The sequence below is a fragment of the Miniopterus natalensis genome, chromosome 2, assembly GCF_054644295.1.
Source record: "Miniopterus natalensis isolate mMinNat1 chromosome 2, mMinNat1.hap1, whole genome shotgun sequence".
Lineage (NCBI taxonomy): Eukaryota > Metazoa > Chordata > Mammalia > Chiroptera > Miniopteridae > Miniopterus > Miniopterus natalensis.
In genome coordinates this window covers 117,334,466-117,358,729 of record NC_142082.1, presented here as the reverse complement: position 1 = coordinate 117,358,729, position 24,264 = coordinate 117,334,466, and the positions used below count along the sequence as shown (strand labels likewise).

Genomic DNA, 24,264 nt, shown 5'->3' with positions numbered 1-24,264 from the left:
GTTACATTTGTGGACTGTTTGGTATCTACTATGAAAGAGGTTGACACAGAGGGCACAATAAATAATAATTTACCCAAAGTCCTGTATTTAATTAAACCAGGATCACTACTCATAGTCACAACTGTGAAATACCATGTTTATGCCATGTTTAGATAAAATAATTTCATGTAATTTCCTATACTCTTCAGGAAACTTTATGCTTATTGGTCAGAAGAAATAAATGAAACTCATTAATATTTAAAAATTTGTCTCACATAATATAGTCAGAGTTGACATTAGAGCCTGTGTTGGTCTAAGAACCAAGTCCACTGTATTGTGCTGTATTCTAGTCAGAGCATGCTCCATATTGCCCAAACAAAAATTCTTTATACAAAATGGAAGTAAGAGCTTGGTTGCCTCCTCTGTAGTCTACACTGTTTATTAAATCATTCACTGCGATTACATATGCTTCAACCTGTTTTGTCCTCAGGCTTCGTCTCTCGGCCTATAAAGCTTTATGCTCAAGAACAACAGAAAGTTGTGATAAGTCTCTACTTATGGAAGTACCACCCTATTTCATCATCCAGATACATAGAGTTTCTCCTTGACAGAAGTTAAAAATGTATGCTTGTCTATGACATTTTATTGAAACAGTCTGGTTCAAATATACATATATATTCCAGTACCCAAATTTAAGAAACACATGTTCTTCTCTAAAACACTCTAGTTCTATCTGTCAAATGAGCAAGTAATTAATATATTTTGGTTGCTGTTGTCTTGCTTACTGCTCATGTCTAAATTTAGCTAATTCTAGAAAACAAAAAAAATTCATAATCCTGTAAAGTAACAGGTAATTTTGTGAACAATTAATGTGCTTAATATTGGTAATTGTGAGTAGCTCAAACAAAATTCATTGATATTAATCACAAAGATGGCTGAAATATCACATTTCCAAACAATGTTTCCTATCAGCTCTTATTATCTCTTTATTATAGATATAGTTATGTGGCTGTAGGATATGTAGAATGTTTTCCAAATTCAATCAAAGATTAAGTTCAGAAGATTATAAGATGTAGCTTTTCTTGGGAGAAAAATATAAAAAGTTAGTAGTTAATATTTTTTTACTAACAAAATAGTTTTAGAAATTACTATTTGCAAAATGGAGTTAGAATAGGTTTTCTCACATTGTGTCTATTATTTATGATAAATATGAATAAATTTATATTTTATAGCAGAGTTATTTATATTGTTGATATGCATGATTTCACTTTAAACAGCTTCTGTTCCTGCTCTTATTTTACAAATTCTGAAATAACTTATGTGATTATTTATTTAAATATTTTCTATTCAAGAATATGAAACATGTGGTAATTATGCAAAATAATTTGAATAAAACTACCCCCCAAAATGCTAGGTCTAGCTTGCTCTGCTCAGCATAGATGAAACATTGATTTAAACCCTCTTTTTAAAACTTTTCTGTACCTACATTTTAGTTTTACTATTTCCCTTATTCAAATTTAGCATTTAATTAATAAATAAATAAATATGTGGAAGTCATTTTTTCATGTTTATGTAATTTTAGAGCACATCTATTTGAATTAAGTTTTCAAACCTAGGCACAGTTATTTTTTAAAACATGCATTTTGCTATTGATGGTGAATATTAAAATCTAATCTTGTCTTTCAGTATTAAATGCTTAAATTGGGATGTTTCAAACTGAGAAAAAAGCAATTTAATGGATATCCCTATGTCTAGAAATGCATGTGAACTGAAAACTCTTAATTACCTGTATTTAAAAATCCTCTGATCTTTAATCCCTAGTGCTGGGTCAGTGGCCAAAGCAGAGTGGTTCAAGGGAGCAGGGTGAGTCAGATTTTGGGAAACCAGGTCAGTTACCAGGAGAATAATATCTCACATCAGATCTGAAAGGTGGGTTAAGGCAATCAACTGTACAAGAAGCAATTGACAAGAAATCAAGTTAATAGGGTTTAAGAGCTCAAGGGAAGAATAAGGGAAAATACCAAGACTTGATCATGAACAAGACAAAGAGGTTAAGACCATTCTCAATGGATTGTGATTTTGAGACAAGGGTCCATGTCAGGCAGGTTATAGGCAGGTTGTGATAGAAAAAAATATTTGGGGAAAAAGACTCTTCAAAAGGCTATATGTAGCACTTCAGGTTCTTTTAAAATGTTTGTGTTACTATTTTGGCTTTATGGACCATGTGTCTGTTTTCTCAAACAACTAAAACTTTGGAAAAATTTTTCTTTGCAAAACTTTCTGGAATGACAAAAGAAGATCATAAAGTAGGAACTGAGAAGTATCTACTATGCTTCACACAGGTAAGTTACTATTAGTAGGCCTGCTTACTCTGTGCTCGATTGTTTGAAGCTACCTAAGTCAGGCTGTCAGTGCATGATCACTAATCAGTTTATTCTGTTGTTTGGAGAGAGGAAAAACTCTTCTAAGATGAGCACTTATAAATTATTTTTGTAAAACAAATATATAATTTTAAGATTCACAAGAATTGACCTTAGTGTGCAGAATGACAGATTATTGCAGAAGTTATTAAAAATTATGAATAGACTGAACTGCTGAGCCCAATTTAGATTCTATAAAATTAGTAAGCAAGCCAAAACAATGTATTTTTATTGCATTTATTTTTTATTCAGTAAGCATTCTGATATTTTTAGTGACCACAATGTATATAATATTTTGGACTATTCAGACATGTTTAATTAATGACTGAATACTTTGTGTAAGCACAGCTGGAATAATAGAATCTCTTATAAAAATGGAAACTAGATTTTTTTATTGAGTACATATCTCCAGTGCTTTAAAAATAATTTTATTTACTATTAATAAAAGTAAATTTTCAGTTAGAATATATTCAGATTCTCACAAAATATAATTTACATCTCTTCAAGGACTGTTCATTAATGGTATTTATGGTAGCTCATTTCTTTAGCAAACAGTAAGTAATGGGATGTAATCACACAACCATGCTACAAAGATAGTTTTTCGTAATTTATTAATAAACAAAAAGAGGTTTTTCTTAGTGCCCAAACTAATCCTAATTTCATATTGGTGCTTTCAAATCTCAGATGAAATGTGGTGAAATTTATTCTTTAGTACACCCATTTATTTTATTATTTAATATATATTAAGCAGGAATAGACTTTGGAACATTAGGGACATACTGGCACTGTAAAAACAAATAATAGGAGGCCTTTGATTCCAAGGAGCTTATAGTATATCTCGCTGGTAGGCTATCACTATCACTGTTAACAGTAAACATTTATTGAGTGTCAAATACTTTACATGTATTAATTTATTTATTTCTTATAATCCAAAAATTATAATAAGCTACCTTTAATGTGATCTTCATTTTACAGATGAAAAAAGCGAGTTACAGATAAAGTAATTAGCTTAAAGACACACAACTAATAAATATCAGAGTCAATATTTGACCCAAGGCTGTCTAGCTCCAATGTGCTTTATCCCGCTACATGAGAAAGAGAAATGCTCAGGATGCTGCTGGAGCATAAATAAAATCCATCTTTACAGTGGAGTTTAAGTTTAGTTTTGACAAAGTGATAGCACAAAAAACTCTGAATAGTGAGAAGCCTGTGTGATAGTGTGATGAGTAAGTAAAATGTTCTGTGGAGGTGAAGGACATGGCTGACCTTGGATGATAATCTGAGAAATTTGAACTTTATTCTGGAAGCTAGGGAGAACTACTGAAATATTTTAAGGGTTTTAAACAAGGCAACAATATGATTATATGTCATTTAGAAAGTTTATACTGGCAACAGTTAGGAAGATGAATTGAAGATAGGTTGATGAAACCCCAAACAGAAGTATTGGTGTGAAGAAAAGGAGACAGAGAAAAGATGTCTGATTTTAATATTTAAAAGGGCTGTTATTTCATGATACTTTCTGTGTACTAAGCGTTTACTTGGCATTTTACATATATAATCTTTCTAATTCCCCACCAGTTCCATGAGAGAGATTTCATTAGTGATGTGTTATAATGAGGTAATAAGGGCTTAGAGAGGTTAAGTAGCTTATTCAAGGTTTAGAGCTAGTCAGTCATAGACTTGGGAATCAAGTCCATGGCTTATGTTCTTTCTAGCTTATGATGGTACTTGCCATGCAAGTCTTTAATGACCAAATTTTGCAAATTTCAAAGCAATAGGTAGTAGAAAGATAAATTAGAAGTATGAATCTAGATTAATATTCATGTTTCTGGTATGGGTGTGAGTTTTTATATCATTCCACCAACATGTAAAGCAAGGAAATTTTAATACAATTTTCTCAAAAGATATGTTTATAATTGCTGCATTTATTTATTATCTCTTACTACTCAAACTCTGATCTGGCATCAGGCACCTTGTCTCTACCAGAGTTCCTGATGAGATCCACAATCATCTTCCTGTCTCTAATCCAAAGAACAATTTTTATATGCTTCTCAGCCTGCTTAGTAACACTCAGCACTATTTTCTACTCTTTTCCATTGGGACATTCTCATTATTTGAATTGCTTGCAATAATGCCCTTTAATTTTCTTCCTACCTCTCTATATGCTTGTCAGGCTCATCACAGTGGGCCGTTAAATATTGAAGTCACTTAAACTTAGTCTTAGAACCTTTCTTTTCTCATCCCTGACATCTTTATGACTTCAATTATTACTAGTTAGCTATACAGAGATAACAGATGCACTTACCCAGGACCCTTCTCTTATATCCATTCTTGGAAAATTCAAAATCGCCTTAAATATAGGGTATACAAAAAATAAATCCATGATATTCTCTCTCATTTCTAGTTCTTTTTCAGCCTTCCAGGTCTCTGTGAATGATACTGCAGATTTTGCAAGCAAGGAACTTAGTAGTCATCTTGAACACAGAGTTCTTCTTCACCTTCCTTATCTAATCACCACCAAGTCCTGTCAATCATATTTCCTAAGTATTTATCAGATTGTTTATATTTTTGCATGTGCATGGACAGCACAACATTCCCTGCTATATTTATTGCCACATAGAATTCTCAATAGCCTACAAACAGATATCCCCAGCCTTCTCTAAACTTTCCTTTAACCCATTCTTCATTCTTCATTGCAGAATAATATGTCAAAGTACATTTCTGATCATGCTCCCCCTATGCTTAGTATCCTTTAATGGTACATATTGCTCTTAGGAAAGAGGTTAGAATTCTGACTTCAGGACCCTGCATCATACAACCTCTATCTCCTGTTCTCCTGTTCCCTCTTTACACCAGTCTTCCCCTACTTTCTCTCATCCAGTGCCACTAGCCTTCTTCTAGTCCTTTATACTTACATTTGCATATATTGTTCCTTTTGGTTGGAATTAATATCTTAATTAGCTATTTCTACCCAACCTACTTTGAGTTCATATATCACTTCCTCTAGGAAATTTTCTTTGACCTACATATGTCAGATCTCTCTATTAAGGAACCACGGACATGTTAAGGGAAGGCCAAAAGAGTTCTTTATTTGTTGAAACATTAGTTCTCCAATGGACATATTTAATATAAAATGTGGGTGGATTAAATTTACAGATCAAGTTTTCTTGAATACACTATCTTTTAAAACTAAAAAATATGATGGTTTCCTGCAAAGTCCACCTGCTCTTTTTGGATGGTATTCTGTGCCAAATTTCCCGATGCAAAGGTGCGAGTGTATGTTTGTATATATTGTGGTGTGTACATATTTATGGCTAAAGGTAATGCAGTCAGATTTAATTGTACCATTTTACAGGTTAAATAAGGAGTAGAAAAATATTAGAAGGCAGAGGTAGTAGATATGAGTAGCAAGATATTTGGAGAGGATATATTAATGTACAGTAACTTGGGAAAAACAACTAGGGCACTGGAGAAGAAAAAAACAAAAGAAAAAATTATTTAAAACCCATTGAACTAGATGTACTATTTGTTCAAAGTAAATTTAGGCTTGATTGGTAGGAGGCGGCCTTTCTAGGCAATGGTTCTTTGATACCCTGTCTTGTGACTGAATTGCCTACTTACTTTCATTCTCTTTTTATTAAATATTTCCCTATTGTTTTTATAAGCAAAAATCCTTTTTGTCCTGCCCCAAATTTTAGAAACAATAAACACACATAGATATCTCCTTCAAAATTCAGAAACAAAATAAACTCTTTTTAGCTGAGAACTTTTTTCCATTCAGGATAAGAAGGTATTTTTTAGTTTGTTTTTTTAAAGGAGTACAAAGGGGGATAAATGACAAGTATGAGGAACTTTAGCCCCTACTCAGAAGGTCAAAATATCACATAATGTTTTATTCAAACTTCAACTCAGTTTTTATAATCATATTATCAGTGGCATGAATACTTTTCAGAAAAACTTTTGTTTCCCAGTTAAAACTATAATATAGCCTATACTCAGATGACAACAATGAACTCTTGCTCCCTCTCAGATAAGTACATTTGAATTGTAATCAAATTTTAACACCGTAAACTTTGCAAAGCTACTTTACCAGACTGCTACCCCAACTGAGTTTCATTCCAGCTATGGAAAATGTAACTTCTGGATGAAGAGGGAATGTGCAAGGCTTATGAGACACCAAGGTGAAGCATAATACATCTTGTTAGGGAGCTATTTATTGAAAATAAGATTCTGTGCTTATAGAACATACATATTGTAGAGTAAAAGTCAAATCCACATGGATTTTTAAGACCAGACATGGACTTAAAGTTTGATACTTGTGATGGGTTTTCCTTCTCACTCTGATGTTTCAGTGTCTTGATGGGAAAGTTTAGGTGATGTGCAGGAAACATTACACCACCACTGTGGCTGCTGCCGCCACCCCCATTCTTGCCTCCAGTGCACATCAACACCATGACTGACTCCAAGTGCTTCACAACCAATAAAAAAGGATAAAATTTTTAATTAAAAGCTAAACTCAACAGTGAAAAGAAAGAAAAGAGGAAGGAGGCTGTGAAGAAAGTAGTTGCTGCTATGACTGGGGAAGGATGTCAGCTCACTCTTTCCAGATGTAGTGAACTGTATGCAGACTGACAGCCTGGAACTAAAGAAGGTTGTGTATCTCTACTGGGTGAACTATGCCAAGAGTCAGCCAGATATGGCCACCATGGATGTCAACAGCTTTGTGAAATACTGTGAAGATCCCAGTTCTCTGATTTGGGCCCTGCAGTCAGAACCATGGGGTGCATTGGGTAAACAAGATTATAGAATATCTGAGTCCCTCCACAAGTGCTTGAAGAATGAAGATCCCTGTGTTCAGAAAACTACAGCAGTCTGTGTGGCAAAACGCCATTATATCAATGCCCAAATGAAGGAAGATTGAAGATGTCTGGATTCTCAGCAAGATCTCACAGCAGATTAAAATCCAATGGTGGTGGCTAATGCTCTGGCAATGTTATCTGAAATCAGTGTATCTCACCCAAACAGCAACTTATTCAATCTGAACCCACAGAACATTAATAAGCTGCTGACAGCCCTGAATGAGTAAACTGAATGGGGCCAGATTTTCATCCTGGGCTGTCTGTCAAATTAAAACCCTAAAGATGACTGGGAGGCTCAGAGATTTGTAAGTGTGTAACTCTAGGCTATCTCATGCCAACTCAGCAGTGGTGCTTTCATCAGTAAAAGTCCTAATGAAATTTCTAGAGTTGTTACCCACGTACTCTGACTACTACAATATGCTGCTGAAAAGTTGGACCCTCCACTTGTCACTTTGCTGTCTGGGGAGCCAGAGGTGCAGTACATCATCCTGAGGAACATCCACCTAATTGTCCAAAAAGGGCCTAAAGTCTTAAAGCAGGAAATCAAAGTCTTCGTGAAGTATAATGATCCCCTCTGTGTTAAACTACAGAAGTTGGACAACATGATTCAGTTGGCAGCCCAAGCCAGTATTACTCAGGTTCTGGTAGAACTGAAGGAATATGCCACAGAGGACTATGACTTTGTTCACAAAGCTTGTGTGGGCCATTGGATGGTGTGCCATCAAGGTGGAGCAACATGCAGAACGTTTTGTAAGCACATTGCTTGACCTCGTTCAGACCAAAGTAAATCATGTGGCCCAAGAGGCAATTGTTATCATCAGTGACATCTTCCGCAAGTACCCCAACAAGTATGAAAGTATCATTGCCACGGCATGTGAGAACTTGAACTTCTGGAGGGTGTTCATAATGAAGCACCCAGGTCCAGCTTACTCTGCTTACTGCCATGCTGAAGCTGTTTTCAAGAAATCATCAGAAACACAGAAGCTGGTACAGCAGGTCTTGAGTTTGGCAACACAGGATTCTGATAATTCTGACTTTTAAGATGGGGGCTATAATTATGGATGGCTTCTCTCAATGGACCCTGTCACAGCCAAATAAGTAGTCTTGTCTGAGAAGCCACTGATCTCTGAGGAGAGATCTTATTGAGCCAACTCTGCAGGATAAGCTAATCCGCCACATTGGTTCTTTGGCCTCTGTGTACCACAAGCCTCCCAATGTTTTTGTAGAAGCAAGTTACAGAATCCATTGCAAACACTTGCCAATGCATGATATAGGTGACAGCCCAGTTGGCATCACCACTGTCACCAAGCTGGAACAGCCTCATGTTATTCCCTCTCAACGTGACCTTCTAGGAGACCTTTTAAATCTTGACCTTGGTCCCCCAGTGTGCTACAGGTATCTTCCATGTGGGTGGGAGCAGTGAATCTCTTGGGAGAATGACTAGATAGTCTGCTTAGCAGTGAGCTTGGTGGGAGCATTGGAGGAAGTCGGGCAGTGAGACAGTCATTTCTGCCATCATCAGTGCTCACAACCATTGTTCTTCACCTACTCCTGCTCTAGTCAGCAGTGGTCTGGATGATCTATTTGAACTTTCTACAGGATCAGGCATGGCACATGGTGGGTATGTGGCTCCTAAGGCTGTCTGGCTGCCAGCCATAAAGGCTAAAATGCTTGGAGATTTCCAGAACATTTATTCATCATTAAGGGAACATCTATATAGAAATGGTTGCCACCAAAAAAGCTCTGCAGCACATGAGAGACTTTGCCTTCTAGTTTATCAAGAATAGTTTTGGTGGTGTCCCTCGCACTTGTCTGGCCATCCATACACCACTGATGCCAAACCAGAGCATTGATGTGTCCCTGCCTCTCAACACCTTGGGCCCAGTCATGAAGATGGAACCTGGATAACTTGCAGGTGGCTGTGAAAGACAACACTGATGTCTTCTACTTGGCACAACAGGATGATGCTCTGACATTTTTTTATTAAATTATAATCTTCATGCAAGACCAAGGATTTATGTAAAAATTACAGACTAGGCCATCTATTTACTCTTAGATTTTACTCTTCACTTTTTATAAATAGTGATTGTGAAAGTTGGAAACTATATTGTGGCTTTACCCACATAAATACAGAGGACTTTATTAACCACAAATAAAATTACCTAGAAACTCTCTATCTTTGAGGATATTTTCTTATTAGAACAGTGGCAGAAAGAAAATCAAATCAGTGCAAACCAAAATGTACAACAAATTTGGATTAGAAGATAAAGAAATCTGATGACTTTTAGATTAGTGTTTTCCATGAATATGCTTACGGTACTGACATTTTAGGCAAAACAGTGTTCCAAGGTGGGAGATAATCCTATTTATGGTGGTATATTGATATTTCACCCAGTTCCAGAATGCAAAATATGTCCTCAGTCATTGTGTCATCGCAAGAGCCTCCAGCATGTCCAGCCACCTCCCTAGTTTGAGCACCACTTTCTTTTAGAGAAAAAAAATAAATAAAGGTTTTGTTCTAGAAGTAGTAAAGAATAACATATTTAGGAAGAATTGAGGGATGTACAAAAATTAGGTAAACTTCATAGATTTCAGGTTTTAGAACCAATCAAGCCAATGTTTAAAATAATAAAAGGTACATGCTTGAAAAAAATCTAGATATAATTTTTTTAAAATAATGCTAGAAAGAAATGGGTTTTAATAATTATTAGGTTAAGGAACTCAATGATAACTCATGAAGATCCAAAAGAATAAGAAAAGATCTCATGGGAAAACTGGAATAAATAACCCAGAGAAAATAAAGATCCAAAAAAATTTGACATATACTTTGTTAAGTTTCAGAAAGAAGATTAATAAGAAAGCCAGTTGGGGACCCACTATTTGAAGATTGGGACAACTTTGGAATATGATTACATAAAATTTGGACAGCTTACAGCTTAAAATACTAAAAGCATTATTGGGTGAGTTTCAAGGTGACTCAATTATTGAATTGCAGAGGTTGCTTGTGCTGTGGGAAGAAATGCCCAAGAAATTTATGGAATTAGAAATCTAAGAAAAGTGATAGGCGCATTAAATAAAACTAAAGGGGAAACAGTCAAGGCCACAATTTATATAAATAAATAGTGGTCTATGTATTGGCGTGAGGAAATTTCCTCTAGATGGAATAATGCCATCCAGGAAAGGTAAGATGTTTTTTAACAATGAGTGGTAGTGCATGGCCAGGAATTAGGCTGATAGTTCATTAGAAATGAAACTCAGGGGCTGTAACTGAAATTCAAAAAGAACTCTTAAATGCTGAAATGGTCCATCACCTAGTCATATAGTGTAAAAAGTTGTGGCCTGTGTTTATCTTAGTACTTCTGATCTGACTGTTTACTCAGGGAAGCTTACATTTACCATAACTTTTTGTACATCTCTATAAAAACTTGGGGAAATATTGAGGAAAGCTGTTCCCATTTTATATATGATGTTGCTTGTTGACACTTCAGTAGTTAACCAAAGTGAACATAATTTAAACCAAATATGTTGCCAATCTGCTTCTCAAAATGAATGCTCCTAGATAATTCAGAACTCAAATTTTAAATTATTTACTTTTTCCAACTCTGTATGGTTAAATTGAAGACATATATTAGAATAATTAATTTATGTGTTAGTATCTCTCTATTAAGAATACTCTCATGATCAAGTTTCTAAATAAATAGCAGGAATATAAATCAGAGGTATCCTAAAGGAGAACATTCTTCCTAAGAGGGAGGGATAAGAGAGTAAAGTTGATGGAGTTGAGAAGCTTTGGCAAACTGAAGATAGCCATGAATGATTGGATGGGATCAAAGTACAATGGGGGAGTAAATAACTAAGGTTATCCACATTATAAAGCTATGAATGTGCCCCGGCCAGTGGCTCAGTTGGTTGGAGCATTGTCCTGTACACTAAAAAGGTTGCAGGTTCAGTTCCTGGTCATGGCACATAACCTAGGTTGTGAGTTCCATCCCTGGTCAGGGCCTGTACGGGAGGCAATCGATGTTTCTCTCACTCCTTTCCTCTCTTTCCAGAATCAGTAAAAACATATCCTTAGGTGAGGATTAAAAAAATAAAACCACTATGAATGTTGCCAATAGAATTATAAATATAAATTACCAAATTCTCAGGAGAAATCAATTTTTAGAACTGATTGAGAATTCAACTGGGATATCAGATAAACCTGAAGAGAGACAGACCAGACCAGTTCTAGGATCCTGGCACTTTGCTAGGCCTGGGTGTCTATCATATACATAGGGTGTGGCAAGGTAGTAAAAAATCTGTGAGACTTCATTATTGGTACTGGGGTTTTACTTTCCAAGATTAAAGGTATCCTTCCTAAGATTAAAATATGTGAGAGGTTGTGACACCTGAGGCTATCTTATTCAAAGAAGCCAATTTAAATTTGGAGAAAGTAGGTCTGTGTGTTCCTCCTAGCCTGGTAATTGACAAGAGTCTGGTTAAATTAAGAATCACCATAGTATTGAGCAACTAGTAATACAGCTATGTTTCATTCTCAGAAGTGTTCCTTTTTGGAACCCTTGACTAAGTTCCCCATACTATAGGGAACTTGAAATAAATATCAAACCCAATTGCTTTCATGGTAGTCAGAGATTAAAATGGGAAATTTTTATAAGTGGAAAAGTCCTTGGGAAAAGAACAGAGATTTAGCAAATAAGTTTTGGTCTATACCCTGGAAAGATATGGCAGTACAAAACTACACTCGAGGCATTTATACAGTGGATGCGATTGTCATTCTGTTCTCCACATCTTTGGTGCATGTCAGGAAATTTCAATAAATATATGGGGGTGGGGGGCAGCAAAGATTAAAAAAGAGAGATAGAATTATCTTATTAATTTTCACATTAGGAGATAAATATCAAGAAATAAATAGACCTCTGTGGTAGAAGAAAGTTCTTAAAAAGAATCAACTACCTCAGATCTGCTAGGAGAGAAATGGGTGTCAGGCATGGGGACTCCATGGGGCAGGTCCTAAAGAGGTAGACACGCCCTATTGTGTGCTTTCCTGGTGTGTATTCTGTGGGGAAGTGAGAACAAGCATGCCACATCACCTCTAAAAACTGGTGTGAGCATCACCACTTACATTCATAGGTGAACTTTGAGAACCTGGGGACTGCACAGGTGATTTCTGGTGTCTGAACATCTAGGGAGGGTAAAGAGGGTTTCTCTGTCACCTTTGAAGATCCTTGGTGGTGGGGCTTTTTATTTTTAATCCTTACCTGAGGGTATCTTTTCCATTGCTTTTCAGAGAGAGTGGAAGGGAGAGAGCGCGAAACATTGATGTGAGAGACACATATCCATCGGTTCCCTTGTGCACAAGCCCGGATGGGGGGCAAGCCTGCAACTGAGGCACATGCCCTTGGCTGGAATCGAACCTGGGACCCTTCAGTCCTCAGGCTGAGGCTCTAACCACTGAGCCAAACCGGCTAGGGCGGTGGAGTGGAGCTTTTTTGCCCAGGTATTTGAGTCCGTCTGACCCAGCCCAACTGACAGCTCAGGTATCAGTGACCCAGAAAATGGGAAGATTTCATTCATGTTAAGACAATTAAAGAAAGGAGGCTAAACAACCCAAAGCAAAGATTTACCAAAAGGCGAAACATGGAGGGACAAAGGAGATGGCAGTGTGAGAGGAGAGGAATAGCCCTCAAACTCTTGGGGAGAAGAGCTGGGAAGTATGGTGGTATCGTTTCCCTAAGTGGCACTCTCCCCACACTTGAGGTGAGACACTTTGCCAAGCGCAGAATGTGAGATCAGCGGCAGCACAGGCCGTCAGGCTCTCCCAGCACAGGGCCAGGACTTCAGGGCTGACCTGTTAGCCAGCCTCCAGTTCAAGCCTCGTTGATGGCATTGTCTTCCTCGCCCACCAGCCAGAGTGACTTCACTGCCCGAGCGCATGGTGGAAGGTTTCTGACAGCAGCACTTTCTTTTGAAAACTAGGTTGCAAAAAACTAACAATGATGAGCAACTGATCGGGGCAGTGTTTCCCCACTTAAAAGAGCCCTGATGGGAATAAATGAAAACAAAAAGAAACTTCTGTTCAGGGTGAAGATGCTGAAGGAAAGGTGGTGCAGTTAAGTTAGTTGCACACAAGTTAGGTGCCACAAGTTCAATCCAGCTTTCCCCTTATTTACTGGCAACTTAAACTGCAGTCCCTTAAACTGTATGGCTCTTAAATCACTTGATTATAAAGTGGCATTAATACTATATGCCTTATAGGCTGTGAATATTTCATAAGTGACGTAACAGATTTTGAATGCAAAAACAGAAACAAAGCTCTTACCTAGATGGAAAATGATAGATCAGGATGAGGCCATTTAATTAGGTCGATGGGGAAATATCTACTGCACTTTGTTTTTACTGGACTCTGACAGTAATTTAAACACAACATAATGAAGTAGCCCTGCCTGAGGATCCAGGTTGTATATAATACCCGCTAAGACTGAACAGTCCCTTGCAGAATAACGGCAGCTTCCTTGGGCAAGTGTGTCTACTTTTCAGAACCAAAAGGCCACTCAGATGGGATAAGCATCCCAGTGTTTATTCCTACAGGTTCAGAGGATGCTGCCTTCTCTCAGTTTTATTAGTATAACAGAATTAATAATTCTTCCTCTTGTACATCTATATCTGAGTTGGTTTTAAGTTTGGGAGGGGGAATGAGCATAATATGCCCTCTGGAATTCCAACGTCAGTCCATATTTTTTATATCCTGATCTCCAGAATAGTTGTCATTACAGCCACAGTACAAAGTACAGGTCTTGGAACAATGCATTTATTTTAGTTCACTTAATTTATTTTAATCCTTATAATAGCTTTGTGAGCAAGATATGAAAAATCTGTTTTAACAAAATAGAAAACTATGGCTCAAGAGGTTACCTGACTGAGAATCAAACAAATGCCTGTTTCCAAGTTTTATCGCACTTTCCTAATGCCTGGCTTCCTATCCACAAGAAGAGGTAGCAAGTTAATCACCTGGTCATTTTGTTGAATGAATTGAATGCTTGTTTATACTTAATTATGATAAACAGACGAGATGAGGAACATTTTGGAAAGTCTCAAAACTAGATTAAGAAATTGGCCATTATGCTGGTAAGTTGAGAGCCATTGAAAAATATTTGAGGGGACTCCTGTGATTTTAGTTGTAGAGGATAATAGTAAATTGGAAGGAGGTAGACTGAAGCTTAGAGACAGTTTGGGAGGCTGATGTGCTCCCTGCTCTGCTGTCTGGGGCTATAGCAGCCTGATGTAGGTTGGTGACAATGAAAATAGAAAATAATGGGTGTTTTAGGATGTTCAACTTTTTAAAAATTTAAGAAATATTAAAAATATTATCAGTGTATTATTAATATTAGTTTGGATTTACACTGTCTTTGTTGCCCAGAAGTCCATCCAAGTAATTATACAGTCCCAGATTATTCATAAAGCACTGAACAGATTCCAGAAAGTGATGCATTTACTCACTATAAATCTGTGAGCAGAACCATGGAGTACTGTTATTTTTCAAAAGCAAACTCAATGCTTCCACTTATAAAGTAGTATCAAGGTTATAGTTTAACAGCAGCTAAAAATTAAATTTACATCAACCATTAATCTTTCTCCTTAGGCACCACTTAGATTTTGCTATTCCTCTACTGGAAAGCCTTCCAACGATCCCCATTATCTCCCAGATTCCATAATTACTTCATCATAATGGGGGTCCAGCCCAGCTTTTTACCCCTGTCAGAGCTATCCCCCTATATAAAATCCATATACTTAAGAAAAAAAAAGAATCAACATCTTATCCTGTATCCAGCTTATAAGCATATCACCCCATCTTCGTGTCTTCAATTATAAGATTTAATTTTTATTTCCATCTCTGAAGTGAATCTGCTCAGGTTTGAAGGTGTGTGACTTTGGGAAATTTCTATGACTTTCCTGTGCCTTGATTTCTTCCCTTCCCTTCCTTTACCCTCCTCTTTTTCCCTTCTCCTCATTAAGTAGGTAATACGAGAGACTTTTAATCATATTTAGGAGATTGTAGGCACTCACATGTAAGCTGTTATCTATTATTTTGACTTAAGTAGGTCCGATCTACCATGAAATAAATAATATTTCTTGAAGAATCAAAGCTATAGGTTTTTCCTTTGAAGTTTTTGCAGTTGGTTTAACTAAGATATTATTGGTGTCATATCTTTAAATGTGAGGTGTTTGGAATAAGGGAAAAAGCTAATTCACTTAGTCTTTGAGCAGCTAAAGTTATCAGATCTTTTTCTCAACAGACTGAACAAGGAAAATAAAATATCCCCAAGCTCCCAGGCATCATATTTCCTTTTTGAGGCTATGCTGAGACTTGCCCCCAGTTGCTGCAGTAGAAACCACTCACATGGGAAGATGGGGTTATGACAATGGCAAGCACCACCATTCAAGGTGCTGGCCTTATTTGAGGTCTTTGCCTCTGATTCTTAGGTTTAATAAAATCACTTTCTTTACTGCAATAGGCTAAGAAAAAAAGCAGCAGTTGATCCATAATAATATAGAGTTTAAATTGACCATTTTTCTTTCTAGAGTAAGAGCTCTAAGAGATAAATTTTTACAAGTATTTACAACAAAATTTCACAGATGTTAGAATTACAAAATGATCTCCCAAATTGTCTTATTTTACAAAAAAGTACACTAAGACACAAAACATTATTAGTCTATGGTGTTGGAATTATAAATGGTAGAATCTAAAGTAGAACACTTCACTTGCTTAATGGTATTTGTTTACTTTAGCATAGTTTCTCTTCATAGCCACCACTGTATATTACATACTAGATGATGCATGACTGTGTCATAGAAATATTACTTTATAGTCTTTGTACATAATATTATGGAGCAGAAAAGGTTATGTTTATTTTTGGTGTTTGATTGTAAAGTTACATATCCTAATAATTATGGGTCGATTTGATGTCTATGTGATACACTATCATCTGGTTACCAAAGGAAAATGTAGTTTATAAGTGTCAATGGTTCATGGCTATATAGGTATAATTATTAATGGGTAAAGTTTTATTTTTGAGTCTTTTTGGTTCCCTGCATTCTTGCTTTTAATTTGCACTTATTTTAATGTCATCAGGCAATTTTCTGTCTCCTATTCAGCAAAATTGATGGCAATATCCTTGTAGTGAAACCTCAGGAGCCAACTTTATTTTCCACACTCACATATTCTATTTCCACAGTTACTCTATAAATCTTTGTTTTTCTTGTTTATCTAGAGTTCTCAGTGACTTTTTAAGTTTTCTTTCTACTTGGCAATACTTTTGCTAGTGGCTCTCCAAGGACTATGAGAGTACCTGGGAAATTTAACTGGTCTATAGAATAGCACAAACTTGGCTTTATACACTTCCGAATAAGTATTTTTAGCAGCAAAGTTAATAGGCTCAGAAATATCAGACCTGGATTGTATAATTTTATAACAAAGCATAAGTAGATAGAGATGAAATAATTTTGATTTGATTTACCGTTTTTATATTTATATAACCTAGATGTTGTGAAAAATTCCTGGTTTCAAGAAAAACAGTTTGATCATCAACATATAGGAGTGTGGAATCCTTTTGGGTTCGGGTCAATGTATATAGTGAGTTCAAGCTTGTAAAGATTCTGTATTTTACCCCACTATGTAAGGATATAACAACTTCACCTAGACCTTGAATGTTAGAGATGTAAGCTAATGCTACAGAATGATAAATAGGGTATTTCTTGTTCTTTATTAATAGATGATTAGGGCCACTGCTGAAAACAGAGGCATTCTAAAGAGAGCAACATATAACTTCAAACATATTTTTCAGGATTTGTTCAATGGGTGTACAGTGAGCTCTGTCATACTCAGTCATTAACCAAACACTCTTCCCCCATTCTGACCATTCCTTGCCAGTTGTAAAGGAAAAGAGGAATGAAAGTATAGATAACATTCCTGCTCCTACTTCAAATTCCTTTAGCCATAGGTCTTGCCTAAGGTGGGGAAGGGAATAAATTGTATATATGTGTGTTAATTGGAAACATACTCTTCTACCTCAAAATCCTTGACTTTGTATGCCTTAAGAACAATAATATTATCTTGCCTATCTGTTTAATAATTATCAAAATCAGGATACTTAACATTGGTACATTATCTAACTCATAATAAAATTCTTTATTGTGCCAATAAAATATATTACCTATATCTACATATCTTTCCTTTTTATCTTTATATATATATCTACGTGCAGGGGTGGGCAAAAGTAGGTTAACAGTTGTTTGTACTGGAAAGTTTACTCTTGTATTTTTATTATATCATTTATAGGAACAACTGTAAACCTACTTAATACACAAAAAGAGTGTGTGTGTGTGTGTGTGTGTGAGTAAAATATATAGGTCAACTACCTTGTGGAATACCTCTCAATATGGATTTGTCTGATGTTTACTCATGTTTAGTTTCAGCTATTACATTTTAGCAGGAATATCACAAAAGGGACATTGTGTCCTGTTTAAGGCATCATGTAAGAGGCCCACGATGTCAGTTGATCACAACATAGCATTTAACCAAAAGATCAAATTAATATCAGCTATCTACAAAGTTTATGTATTGTGAAGTCGGTATATTTTCCTTCAAAATTATTAATATTTGGGAAGATACTTTACAATTATATAAATATTATGTTTCTTATCATGCTTATGCCCTCAATTATTTTAAAATTCACTGATAATTTTTAAATTTCATCATTTCTTTAATTATTGGTTGATACTCTACTGAAAATAATAGCTCTTCCTTCCTTACCTTCCTTCCTATCTGCATAACTTCATGAATTCTAATTTTATTCCATGGGCCTTAATACATTATTATCATAATTATTATTTACTTTGATATTCAAAATATCCTAGACTGGCCAGTTTGAATGCCTTCTAGCTGGCAACTATATACTTTCTATGTGTTCCCATCATTCTTTGACCATTTTCTTTATTTATGGTATAACAAGGCGTTCTAGGAAAGGTTCATTTTTTCTGTACTTAGATTCAGTCTTTTTACCAAGAACCCTATTTTTCTTTAGTGAAGAATGGCCTTTAGAAACCAGTATCTGGGCTCTGAATGTGCTCATTGTTACTGGTATATCATCGCTTCTATGCCCTCTTAGTGGACAAGTCTGAAGAATATTCTTCAACAGTGTTCTTCTTGGCTCCTCTTATTTTTAATGAATTTACTTATTTTCTCAAACCTATTTAATATACAAAAAGTGGTTTGAAAATTGATAACTCATGACAGTGTAAAAAGTAAACTTACTAATTAATCAAAATTGTTGGTAGTTCTTTAACATAAACTTTATACACAGTAAAGTGTTCACACTTTAAGTGTACATTTTTTATTTTTGACAAATGCATATACCTATGTAACTCATACCTTTATCAAGATATAGAATATTTTCGTAGCCTAGAATGTTCCCTCCAGCCTCTTTCCAAAGAAGATAAATCAGAAATGAGATTAGAATTTTAAAATGTAATGAACTGCATTTTAATAACTAGACTGATAAGTCATGAGATTTTAAAATATATAGTTTAGAGAGAAAAGGTGTATTTTGTTTGTTCCTATGTTTGATAGTGCATGATTCAAATAAGCAACTGGAAAATATACTTTAGTAATATAGTACACAAAATACTTTTATATGCATTTTGCCAGGTTTTATTTCAGTAACTTCTGTTCTTTTTACAGATAAGACTACTAAAGCTGAGGGAGGATCCAGACTTAACTCAGTTTAAAAAGTTACTTTGCATCCCCGTGATTATTCTATAACAATCAATTTGTACTTCTTAATCCCTTCACCTTTTTTTACCTATTCCCCAAAGCCCCTGCCCTCTGACAACCATCAAAATGCTCTCTGTATCTCACTCTGTTTCTGTTCTGCTTGTTTGCTTATTTTGTTTTTTAGGTTCCATTGTTGATAGATATTTATTGCCATTTTATTTTTCATATTTTTTATCCTTCTTAAAGGAGACCCCTTAACATTTCATATAATACTGGTTTGGTGGTAATAAACTCCTTTGCTTTTTCTTGTCTGGGAAGCTGTTTATATCTGCCCTTTGAATCTAAATGATAGCTTTGCTGGGTATAGTAATGTTAGTTATATGTCCTTGCTTTTCATCACTTTGAATATTTTTTGCCTATCCCTTAAGGCCTGCAAGGTTTCTGTTGAGAAATCAGCTGAAAGTCTTATGGCAGCTCTCTTATAGGTAACTAACTGCTTTTTTCTTGCTGCTTTTAAGATTCTCTCTTTGTCTTTAATCTTTTGCATTTTAATTCTGATGTATCTTACTGTGGGCCTCTTTGGGATCATATTGTTTGGGACTCTCTGAACTTCCTGGACTTGTATGTCTATTTCCTTCATTAAGTTAGGGAAGTTTTCTGTCATTTTTTCAAATAGGTTTTAAATTCCTTTCTCTATTCTCCTTCTGGCATCCCCATAATGTTAGTTACAAAATAGTTATGAGGATTTAAAGTACAGCATAGGGAATACAGTCAATATTCTAATAACTATGCATGTTGTAAGATGGGTATGAGATTTATTGGGATGATCACTTAGTTATATAATGTCTTATCATTGGGGTGCACACCTGAAGCTAATATACTATTCTATGTCAACTGTAATTGGAAAATAAAATGACTTAAATTTTAAAAGTTGCTTTGTACTATCAATACTATTAGAAGTTATGGATTTCTATATGTAACAACTTGAAAATTGTTTTTATATTTAACTTAAACAGAGACCTAATTCAACTAGTTTAAAAAACAACAACAAATCAGTATGGCAGTATTCCGGCCATCAGTTAAAACTTTTGACTAGCATGTTTCAATACATTCTCATTCAATTTCTTACTAACGTATCATTGGACACACAGAAAAAAAATCAACACTTATACTACAAAAAGCCAAAATTGACAGATAAATTAATGAGAGAATCTGGAAGGAAATTGATATAAATTATGAAGCAGATTGAATTTATTAATAATAAAATCTGCTTATGCTTAAACACAAGATGAATGTTGGGTTTGCTTCATGAAAACGAGTATGGTGGATGTTGCTAATTTATTACCAATTTTTCACTTCCTTTCTACAATCTAACTGATACACTTTCCTATTTGACTCTGCAGTAGGCAGCTCTCACTGAGATGGGCAAAATATATTTTCCTGCTCCATTTATTTTGAATTTGGCTATTAACTTGCTTTGTTCAATGGAATGTGGACAACTATATAACTACCATTTCCAAGCCAAAATCTTTAAAAGTATACTGTTTCCACTTATTCCTCTACACTCCCACAAGTCCCCATGAGGACACATCCCAGGTACAAGGAGGGTGGGGGATACATAGAGCGGAGCAAGCAACTGAGATACTAAGTCACTGAGATACTGAGGTTTCTTCTTTCATTGCAAAAACAGATTAATGCACAGAGATTGCCTGGGAATAATGCACAAGACTGAGAAGCAATTTCTGACTTAGGGACACAGAGTATTTCTTTCTACTCCTCAACAACTGTTTGGTTAGGACAAATATACTCTTTACCTTGTTACCTTGTTATTTTCAGCTCATTGCAATGATTGCTGCATAGAACAGAGATTGAAATAAACAACCCTGGAAAACCACTTCAGTTGGTGGTAAGGGGTAGGATGAACCCTTGGGTAGTTTAGGATGCTCTAAGAAATACAGGTACCAGGGGAACATGACTTTGGTTAAGAGATGCTCATGAGCACTCTACTAGTACAATATGGTAGAGTAGTAATGTGTCATAAACTATATTTGCCTGTAAGAGCAGAAAATATGAATATAGGAGTAAAATGCCACCTGAGTAGAGAGAAAAATGATGAAATCTTGTTAAAGGTGAAGAATTGGACTGGGGTCAGGGACATCAATTTGCATTCCAGCTTTAGTCAAAATCACCATACAAGAGGGGAGACAGATTAAAAAAAATTGTTCTTTACTGATGATGAGTATAAAGAAATACTGTAATATGTTTTCTAGACAGATGATGTGTAAGGAGAAAAGTAACACCAATCAATGTAAGAGCAAAAAGTGCTGTGGGTATGAGAAAAGATGCTGGAAAAAGCAATCAGTAAACTAAGAAGAAAAAATCCCCTGAATATAATCCAATACTAAATCCAAAAGAATTTCTATGAAACCATTTGATGAACTCAATAGTGTAAAAGAATATAGGAAAAATAGGAAAATAAATTCACAAGGAAGGAGGATTATGAAAGGAATAACTACAGCAATGGATAAAAGTGCAACAGTAATATATGTGTAGATAAAAATATGAAAAATTTATATATATAAAACAATAAAAAGAAAAATATTTAATTGTATATGTTTTTTGGAAGTATGTGCCACAATTTAAAGTGTTGATATTGAATATTTAGGAGGGTTTTCAATTTATAAAATTATAAATAAGGATTTGTTTTAAAGGATACTAACATTTTTATTTTACATGATTATTTTTATGAAGTTAAAAAATATTCAGGATCTTTTTAGATGGCTATAAGCTTTTATATGTAGGACTCGGAAAAATACTAATAGCACTCTGAAGTCTTATCTAATGATAAATGGGTTTTAACTTTTTGATGAATAAAATATTTCTATTCTGATTATTTCCTTAGATTATATTCCAGAAATTAAGAATCTTTGGCCAAAATATCTAAGTTGAGGACATTATGTGACTTCAAAAGTTTATTCATGTTCCTCATACCGCCTTCCTCCCAGACAGACAAATTGCTCTCTACAATGTCCTATTAATTGACACTCCCATAAGCAATGCAGTGTGTCAGTTTTTAGCCAGAAAAAGCATAAACAGTTAAAATGCTCAAGGAAGTTGACAGAATTATATTAATCCAGGGATCTTTTTTGGAACTCCTGGGAAAGAGAAGCTATCTTTCTTACACTGTGGAGCTGGGAGGCTGTGCTCTGTGGTGGCCAGGAACCCGAAGGGGCCCGGGGGGGGGGGGGGAAATGAAGCTAACACAGAGAAGAGACATGTTTGGAGAAAATCTAAATTCTGATGATCTCACTAGAATTCTAGTTATTTCACATTACTTCAAGCAGTATCCCAGATTATTTATATTATATCAGTGAACAATGATTTTTTTTTTCCCCCCTTAGGACAGTTTGAGTTGGATTTCTATCCCTTAAAACAGAATGATGTATCCTGACTAACACACAGGTAATTACAACTTATTTTTCTGTAATTACAACTTATAATAGCATTGTCAAGTACACTAAATATTTTCAAATATACATTTGCACTCTAACCTTTCAGAGTTTTGATCTCAGATTGCCATTTAAAAACTAACGAATTTGAAGTTGACTTCTGTTAGAAGCTCAGCTCTAATACCCACATATTAGAATTTAAAAGAAATGTTTTGTTTTTGTAAACTATGCATATATTGCATGGATGCCTAGTAATGAAGTATAAGTGAATTTTACTTTGTTATTTCTGTTTTCTACATGGGGAAAATGTAAACGGTCTCTGAAGAGAACAGAAATAAATGTTCTGCTTCCTTAAGCAGCAGGCATATTTTAGCATTTCCATTAACATATTTTTTTGTTGTAAACAATCCTATTCTATCACCTATTTTAGGAAAATAATATATTCCGCCTGAAATAGGATTTATTTTTGTTGGTTAAAAAGGCACTGGTAACTTAAATCTTAGATAGAGCATCATGTTTGTGAGATGCTGTGCCATTTAGCTATTTATATTTGTTATACAGATAATTACTTGTGATTGGTGTTTCAGAGTTCACCAACTCATTTCGACCTCAGATACATTTGCACCTTTCAGTTTTTATTTTTTATTCAGTTTAATTTTCACCCAAGGACAAGCTTAGAGAGAGGAAGGGATTGGGGGAGAGAGAAACACCCAGCAGTTGCCTCCCATATACCCCCAGCAGAGATAAAGCCAGAAACCTGGGTCTGTGCCCTGACAGATAGTCACACCTGGACTATTTTGGTGCATGGATGAGGCTCTAACCACCTGAGCCACCAGGCCTGGGCCTTCAGTTTTTATTTATGCTCTATTTTTGCATAAAAATCTGTTCAAATACAATGCCAGTGCAAATGTGTCTCCAGTCAGGATACTTAGAATCTTTGCCTAAATGATCTATAAACAAGAAAGAACTAAAGTTTTCCTGCCAAATCTGGAGCTCCTCTTCTCTCTCCCAGATAGAGTCTTTGTGCAGTTTCTATCATGTTTCATTTTACCTTCTTCTTATAAATCAGGACAATTTTTTTTTTTTTTTTTTGTAAAGGGCCAAATAGTTAATCCTATAGGCTTTGTTCACCATAGGGTCCATCACAATTACTCATTTTTGTTGTTGTAAAAGAAATGCAGCCATAGACAATGTGGTGTGTACCAATTTATCTTTATAAAAGTAGACAGTGTAGTTTGGCCCACAAGCTGTAGTTTTCTGATCCCTGTAGATAGCTAATTTTCTCATTGGCCATGAATTTAGGAGACATGCTATATTAGAGGATAATACTATGTTTTAATAATTGCAGTGTTTGTAGATTTCATATGTCTATAATCATAATTCTTGCTCTCAAGACATAGGCAGGATTATGAGACAATTTTCAACAAAAACATGCAGACAATGCATTCATACTTAGCAATATAATAATATAGTTCACTTTGATCTCTAGCAGGCTAGAAATTTCCATAAAATTGATTATGTTCTGAAAGGTCTGAAGAAACTTTTTTTTTTTGGATATAAGGAATGGGGTATGGGAGAGTAGTTATAGGGAAAAAGCTAATATTATTGAAAAGTTGACAACTGGGACATCTACAGATAGTCTTTTTTCTTTTTTCTTTTTTAACTCTTTAAACTATTATTTATGAGAAACAGACTGAAGGTAAAAGGTACAGAGCAGAAAGAGACATGCAATTTCCCAGCTGCTAATCCAACTCAGCTAATCAGAAACATAAACATACAATAAAATC

The 24,264-nt window shown here is 35.3% G+C and overlaps 1 long non-coding RNA gene and 1 pseudogene across 2 annotated transcripts in view; one reads left to right on the top strand and one right to left on the bottom strand.

The window, feature by feature from the left end:
- Nucleotides 1–24,264, bottom strand: part of LOC148093792 (uncharacterized) — a 205,392-nt gene that overhangs the window by 113,315 nt on the left and 67,813 nt on the right. The window lies entirely within an intron of this gene.
- Nucleotides 6,852–9,245, top strand: LOC107526857 (AP-1 complex subunit beta-1-like; annotated as a pseudogene).